This window comes from Erpetoichthys calabaricus, chromosome 2 (genome assembly GCF_900747795.2).
Source record: "Erpetoichthys calabaricus chromosome 2, fErpCal1.3, whole genome shotgun sequence".
NCBI lineage: Eukaryota > Metazoa > Chordata > Cladistia > Polypteriformes > Polypteridae > Erpetoichthys > Erpetoichthys calabaricus.
In genome coordinates this window covers 122,958,621-122,966,696 of record NC_041395.2, presented here as the reverse complement: position 1 = coordinate 122,966,696, position 8,076 = coordinate 122,958,621, and the positions used below count along the sequence as shown (strand labels likewise).

The 8,076-nt window shown below is 37.2% G+C and overlaps 1 long non-coding RNA gene across 1 annotated transcript; it reads left to right on the top strand.

Moving 5' to 3' along the window:
* Positions 1-4,159: 4,159 nt before the first annotated feature.
* LOC127526757 (uncharacterized) lies at positions 4,160-5,911 on the top strand. Its single transcript, XR_007934185.1, has 3 exons — positions 4,160-4,595; positions 5,265-5,353; positions 5,434-5,911. It is a non-coding gene; the product is annotated as an uncharacterized LOC127526757 (long non-coding RNA).
* The last annotated feature ends 2,165 nt before the right edge of the window (positions 5,912-8,076 follow it).

Below are 8,076 nucleotides of genomic sequence, written 5' to 3'. Positions count from 1 at the left end.
TTCTACACTGTCACATTAGTGGTCGTATGGGTCCTAGTGGCTGTCGCACATGGTGTGGAGGCAGTCAGATTATTATTTTTCCAACCCCAATTGTTACCAGGAGTAGTAATGTTCATACTACTTTTATTATTAGACCAGTCTCGCCCTAGTACTGTATAACAGGATAGGGAGGATCCGGTTAGCCCGCCATTATTAAACTCTTCATAGAGTTTTCAATGCAGACAACACAGAAGGCAGACTTATAATAATGGATCTCCCCATGTATACACCTCAGACTGGTCTTAACTCTAAGCCATTGTTGTGGCAAAACATAACGGCGAGCAACAATAGAGATGTTACTGCCAGAATCAAACATAGCCATCACCTTATACCCATTGATTATTACTACCCCTGTGTATGGAAGAGAAAAAGAGTTAACTAATAATAATAATAATTCATTACATTTATATAGCGCTTTTCTCAGTACTCAAAGCGCTATCCACACAGGGAGGAACCGGGAAGCGAACCCACACTCTTCCACAGTCTCCTTACTGCAAAGCAGCAGCACTACCACTGCGCCAACTACAGCACAATACCTCTCTCCCTTGCCAATCGAACAATCTGTTGGCTCGCGGGGAAGGGGGCATGCCAGGAATAGGTGTCCAACCTCCCCACACTTGTAACCGTGGGGGAGGCTGTATTGTTTATCTTTTGGTCTGACCGGAGACTCTGAGAGTCATCGGGTGGGCTCAGGGACTGCGCCATGAACCTGTCAGATGTGGCATGAAGACAGTTTCAAACGCTCTGACTTACAGACCACTTAATGCCTTTCTACCACCTCTATTAAGGCATCCATGGTTTTGTATCTCTGCCTCCGGACTTGCTGGTAAAAATGTTGGGGAGGGTGTTCACAAAGGTCTCACAGGCTAGTATTTCAACTGTCTTTCAGCAGAGTAAATATCTGGCCATAGCCAGCTCCCAATCTTGCTCCAAACCTCAAAGGCTTGGGTGCATATTGGCCTCTCTGGAACGAAACGGCACTCCTACCAGTCCCTTGCCTGCTGTGCCGGAGATGTGCCATAGTGCTTATAAACCTCCACTTTTAGGGTGTTGTAATTGGCGGTCATAATAAGCTTTCTGTGCCTCACCCTTTAGGTAGGGTGCCAGTAGGTACGCCCATTCCGACCTTGGCCATGCATTTCGCTTTGCGGTGCGGTCAAAAATTAAAAAGTAGGTTTCTACATCATCCCCCTCAGTCAGGAAAGTTAACTGAGGAGGAAGAGACTGAGTAGTATCTGTCCTGATGGCTGCTGCAGCCTGGGCTTCCGATTCAGCCAGTTGAGTTCAGGTTTCTCTCAAATGGACCTTTAGGGTACGTAGCACTGCCATCATGGTGGTCAATACGGTGTTCACATCCTGCTCCTCTGTCATCTTGATCAAAATTAATCCTACTGACTATTCCAATTGTCATGAAATAAAGAGGAATTCCACCACAAACAAAGAGTTGAAGGATTTTCTGCATGAACCTTTGATATTTTTTCTTACTTCTTTCAGCAGGAAATGAAGCATTGAAGCTGTTTCAAATATTTATATATATTTTACCAAAGTATATAAAAAATATATCAATTCTTTCCATTTCACTTGCATGTGTTCCATTTAAATATCTTTGTCTGCTGGATTAATGAATAGAGTCCAGTTATTAGTGTACCTTGAAAGTGTAAATGAGGTAGTGTTTACCATGACCTGAAGCTTAAGCAGTCATTACTGATTGAACAGATTGCATTCAGGTCAGACTGGTAGACTAAAGAGTCCTGCTTTGAGTGAATTTCAAGAAACAGACATATAGGAACTCCTCTGACCTAACTGTACTCCCCCTTCCTGCTATGACCCCAGCAATCCTATTGTCAGTGTCCCTGCTCTCCAGTAAAAGAAACTTTTATGACAAGGATGCCCACATACAGTTGTTCAGAATCAAAGATTTGTATGTTTACATTGAAACACTTAAAAAAAACCCATCAGAATGGTTCTTCCTTTGTATTTCGGTGCAGTATTCCACCCTGTCAGTTACTAGACAACATGTTCTCTTCCACTTCCCCTATAGTAAGTTCACAAAATAGTAAGTACAAGACTATCAGAAGGTAGAAATTGCAACATCAAAGAAAAAACATTAAGTTTTAATGGTAGCGAAATGACGTGTCAGATTAAAGCCTTATGTCAGAGTTAAATTTACAAACATGAAATCAATTACACAGCTTATGCAGCAAAAATGAACAGCTTGTCACAAAATTTCACAAATGAAGTGATAATGTTTAATCAGGAACACATTAGTGTGAAGATAAGCAAAATCATATGGCCATAAAAAATCAATTGATTCTTAAGTGCTATCAGTGGCTTAGGATGTTGTCTAAGGGAAGATGCAGTTATAATGAACAGTCTATGCAAATGCCTCAAAGAATTAGGATCTTGCAAAATGTAATACAGTATATGGTGTAAAAATCATCCAGATTAGGTAACGGAAAAGTCATTGTAAACATAAAATGAGACATAAAGTAATTCATTGACTGAGGCAACTTCCTATTTTTCACAAAAGATATTATTAGAATCACAAACCTATTTTTTTAAACACTACTTCAAGACACATTCAACAGAGCTATTATACTGTAGGCCTATAATTAAAGAAATAGGTTAGCAGGTTTCTGTTTCAATATATTTATTTTAGCTTCTACTGTGGCATGTTATGTGAGAACATTCAGTTGAAAAAAACTATTCTATGGCAACAGAGATATTAATGAGATGACTGAATGCATTTTTCTCTTGTCATTTAGGGCAATTTCAGAAATTTGTTATGTAAAATGGTGTTTTTTATCCATCCATCCATTTTCCAACTCGCTGAATCTGAACACAGGGTCACGGGGGTCTGCTGGAGCCAATCCCAGCCAACACAGGGCACAAGGCAGGAACCAATCCCGGGCAGGGTGCCAACCCACTGCAGGACATACACAAACACACCCACACACCAAGCACACACTAGGGCCAATTTAGAATCACCAATCCACCTAACCTGCATGTCTTTGGACTGTGGGAGGAAACCGGAGCGCCCGGAGGAAACCCACGCAGACACGGGGAGAACATGCAAACTCCACGCAGGGCGGACCCGGGAAGCGAGCCCGGTCTCCTAACTGCGAGGCAGCAGCGCTACCACTGCGCCACCGTGCCGCCCGATGTTTTTTATTTTAATTTTAGTTTTTTGTATTATGTTACTGTTTTAGAGTTTTTTCACAGTTTTAGTATTTGGGTTAACACTAATTATTTTGTGTATTAACACCTATGTTTAATTTGAACAAACAGTTAATAAAGTGAAGAGTATGACAAAACAGAAGAAAGAATACTAAAGATGGATTATCGAGACCACAACCCTGTAAAGGTAAAGAGAGAAGAATTAAAAAGAAAATGGGTTTGTTAGAAAAGCAGTGCGTGAAGATATGAGGTTTGTGGATGAATTGGCAGCCAAGAGACACTGAAATAATGGAACAAGTTAGACAAGGTATTCAGGTGTGTTTGGCAACTGAGTTACCTGATGTGAAATTTAGACCATTGCACGTCTTTAATTTACTACATCCAAGAGTCGGTTAATACACTTTTCTGTTTGTTAAATATTTTTGAAACAATGAGTCATATTCAAATGTATGTGGAATGCAATTACGTGTTAGTAGAAGACATTGAATATGTACTTTTTAACAGCACACTACAATGGAGTTAAAAATGGAGCACAAATAGGCTTGTGGTGGCTCAATAGCTTTCATACACAACAGAGTCCAATTCAAGTGATGTAAAAATGGCATTAATTGGTGTGTGTTAATTGTGGAGGCTCTGTGACAAACTGCTTTTCAATTTACTTTAACATAACATTTTTGAAAGTATACCCAATAGGGTAGTATCCAATTAGTTTTAGTAATTGAAAAATATCTATTAATACAAAATGACCAATATTACAATACAATCAGTATCGGCATTACCCTATGACCCTATTATCTAGCTATTAATATTAATTAAAACAGTATGAAATAAGAACTTGGAAAGGAACTGTTTTTTTGTAGAATGGGAATACAATTGGTACATGATGGGCAGTGTCGCTACCCGATCTGCGTGCCTACCAGATTTGCGCGCGCAGGCGCATAGCTTAACTATTACGACCCTGCACGATCTGCGTTTCTTTTACTTTGCGACAGGAGTCCCCATCCGATTTGTCTCGCGCACGCGCTCTCTGCTTAATTAAAATTCATTTCACGACGCTGTCCGATTTGTTCTGCGCATGTCCAATGTTTTACGACACACGAGAAAAAAAGTTACCACGGGATTTTAATTTCTCGGTCTGCATTAACAAATAGAACTTTCGCCATTCGAGTGAGAAGGAGAAAGAAGAACGCTGTAGAGAATAGGAGCATATTGAATTTTTCTCCTGGCAAAAGAATAATTTTCACTTCTTGAAAAAATGAAGACTTTTCAATTTTACAACGACTTGAAAGAATATCTTTTACGGGAAGAATTTAGCAACAATTTAACGGTCAGAGAGCGAAGTGAAATACGACGTGTGTCCGTGAATTTTATGATTAAAGGTACTGTATGTAATGTTTATTGAATGCTTTTCAATTTTTGAGAATACAGTATATACTGTAATATAATCTAGATATATTTAGGATTATCTGACGTTTTGTTTAATAATTGGAATATTACAAAATTTACCGTTTTAAATAGGCTGGTGATTTCAATGAACGCGCATGAATGTTTTGAAATATGCAAAACTTTTAATAAATTGTGTTATTAAAAAAACTGCTCAGGTGGACTTTCCTGTTTACTGATTTATACTTGATTAATGGATTAGTAGGTTTTCTCTTTTTGGGAATATGAAAATCTGAACTGCCTAGATGTATCTCAGATCAGGTGTCTAAATTTTACAATTCTTTTAAAGAAAGAAGTAAATTGGTATCCACTAACGAATGTTAAAATGTGTTTTTTCTTATGCAACTCCCCAACATTAGACCACAATATTTTAGTGTGTGTGTGAATCCTCGCAATCCCAGTAACTGTTGTGTTTTTCTCATTGTATGAGTTTCAATAGAAACAAAACCAGGCTGTTTCATTTGCAAAATAAAGCACACATTCTTAGGGGTATTATGCCTTGTTACTGGGTAATTGGTGTATGCCTTCACTTATAATGTGATGTGGTCATATTTCAGTTACATGCAAGCAACTTTTGTATTCTGTTCTTTCTTAATTTTGGATAGTCCATCATCCATGCCCTGGCTGCTCTACAGGGTGTATCAGGACAGGAGGCAGAAGACTTATTTCTTGGTGGCCCAGAATACAGTATCAGGTAAAAGTCAAGTCTATGAATATTTGAAGTAAGTGTTTAAATATTTCTTGTTTATTATTTTTATATTTTACTTGCCTTAGTGAAGTGGAAGAATTTAACTGAAAGATAGGGCAGCAATTAAAGAAAGAGAGAATGCTGTGATATCTGTTGGAATAGAAGATGGTGCTACTGCCCAGTGCTTCCAGAATCCTTCATTTGAGTCTTGGGTCTGAATCTACTGCGTCACTGCCAAGTATTCTGAGGTAATGTATCTTGTTTTGTTTACATTTTTTTTTCTCCATATTCCAAGCTCATTTACTTGACCTTAGCTTTAATAAACTGGATGGCTGTCTCCTTCACAATTGATTTTAAAGTACTATACTATTCATTACATAAAAAGCTCTGAACAGTTTAGTCCCTTCCTGTATTTGGTACTGTCTCTCCCCCAACACTCCTCAGTGTAATCTTTAATCCACAATCACTAATTTGCTTATGAAAGAACTGGTGAAGCAGCTTGCACATGTACACCAAAAATATAGAATGCCGGCTATAAATGAAAAACCTTTCAAATACTTTTAAAACTCCATTTTTAAACTTCACCTCTGCTTAATTCCCATTTCTATCAGTTTATGATTTACTTCTGGTTTATGAATAGAACTGCATACACTGAAAGATTTACACCAGATAATAACCATTGTTTTTTTTTTTTTTTTTTGCTGTTTTTCTTTTTTTTGTCCAGTGATGCCCTTTGCCCTGCACCCTGGTCAAGTCTTGTGCAACTGACTGTGGTGCTGAAGAGAGAAGATTTCTGAAGACCCTCTTGAAGTGGAGCTGCAATTGGATTAACACCACAACAGTATGCTGGCTGAGAATGTCCACAGGGGCCTGGGGGGGCTGTGACCTTGTGACCCTGAGACGTTGTTTTGTCAATTATCCTGACCAACTGGACCTTTATGTGTTCTTCAACAGGGCCATCTGACCATCAGATATATTTAAGGAGAAGGACCTTTCAATTTTCCTCTTGTGTACTTTTAAATTGTATATATATTTTTTCGTTTTGATAAAGTTATATATATTTGTTAAGCAGTTTAGCAGTTTGGGCTTTATTAGTATTAAAATATGTTAGAAGTTATCTGTGGAATAATTTTAATAATCAAAATAGCAAAACAATGTAACTTTAAATTTTCTGTGCTCTGGGTAAAATATGTTAAAGCTATGTGGTGATTTTGTTTACTTCTTTGGGTTTTTTTGTACATTTGACAAATGTTTTTTTTAGGTGCATTGTTCTCACATTGTTCACTTTTGTTGTTCTCATAACATTTATTCAATAAAATTTGCATGAAAAGTGTTTCCTTTTTCATTATTCAGTTATTAACTCACATTTAAGACACTATATGGGTGAATAAAAGCCATTTAAATCTGAATACAAGACGAGCAATAGTATCACAGAAGATGGTGCTGGGGTTGTGCTTTATGTGGGTTAGACATGAAATGAAGATTTCTTTTTCTTTAAAAAGACTGTTTATGCAATCCACTAGTATCACCGCAACAAAGTTTTGTAAACCATGATGCCCTATGACGTGTGTATTTCATTAATAATAATATGTAAAGTTATTTTTAAAGAGTTTTTCCAGGGATGAAAAGTGCATCAACAGTTCATTTTTACATATATACACACTTGTTTTGACTAACTGCATGAAAGCCTGGTACAACAGCTGCACCAAACCTGCCAAAAAAGCCCTGCAGTGGATCATAAAAACATCACAAGACGTTCAATGGAACTGAACTGCCATCACTTGATCATCGATACAAGATTCCCTGTGTAAGAAGGGCTAAAAACATCATCAAGGAGAACACTCATCTTGGACAGAACCTGTTTAAGCTTCTCCCATCTGGCAGGCATTTCAGATATATAAATGCAAAGAATTATTATTATTATCAATCTGTATGCTACAAATGGACAAAAAAAAAAACTTTTTTTCCAGCTGCAATAAACTTACTGAACTCATATATCTCCTCAATCTGAAATCGTTTTCATTGATCATGTACAATTAATGTAGTATAGGTAATCTATACTGCTGTGCATTTATGCAATAATAATCCATCCTGGTTACTTTAACATTATATATGGCATCTTGCCAATATTTTGAACATATTTTGTACGATTACTCAGTTTTTAGTTCATTATTTATTTATTGTATTATTATATATCGTAACTATTTGACAGTGGAATTTAAATGCAACGTGAAGTTGACACGAGTAATTTCGTTGCGTTACTCAATGTCAATAAAGTACTTGAATACATCTGTTTTTAAAACTGTCATTTATTTTTTATATGTAGACTATAATAACATACAATGGTTAAATACTTTGTACAATGGGAACTGAAAAAAGAAGGGCTATGTAAACTAAACGAAGCGATCTCAGTGATAAACAACGTGTATAACGAGGAGTATGACAAGCTTAATTCAGCCCTGAAAACAGAACGTACAATGAATATTTAATAACATTATCATTATGGTCAACTACTACGGCATTTCAACGAAAATACTGTACTGCCCGTTGTGTATCGACATGCGCAGTTGAGAGCGATCCGTGCCGAAAAGCGAAATGTTTAGTATATATTTTTTTTTTATTATTAAGCGCATGCGGAGTGTGTTATTGCATACGTATTGAACGAAAACGTCATCGCTCACTTTACGGTGCTGCCCAATCTGTTTAACGCATGCGTGAACACTTTACGG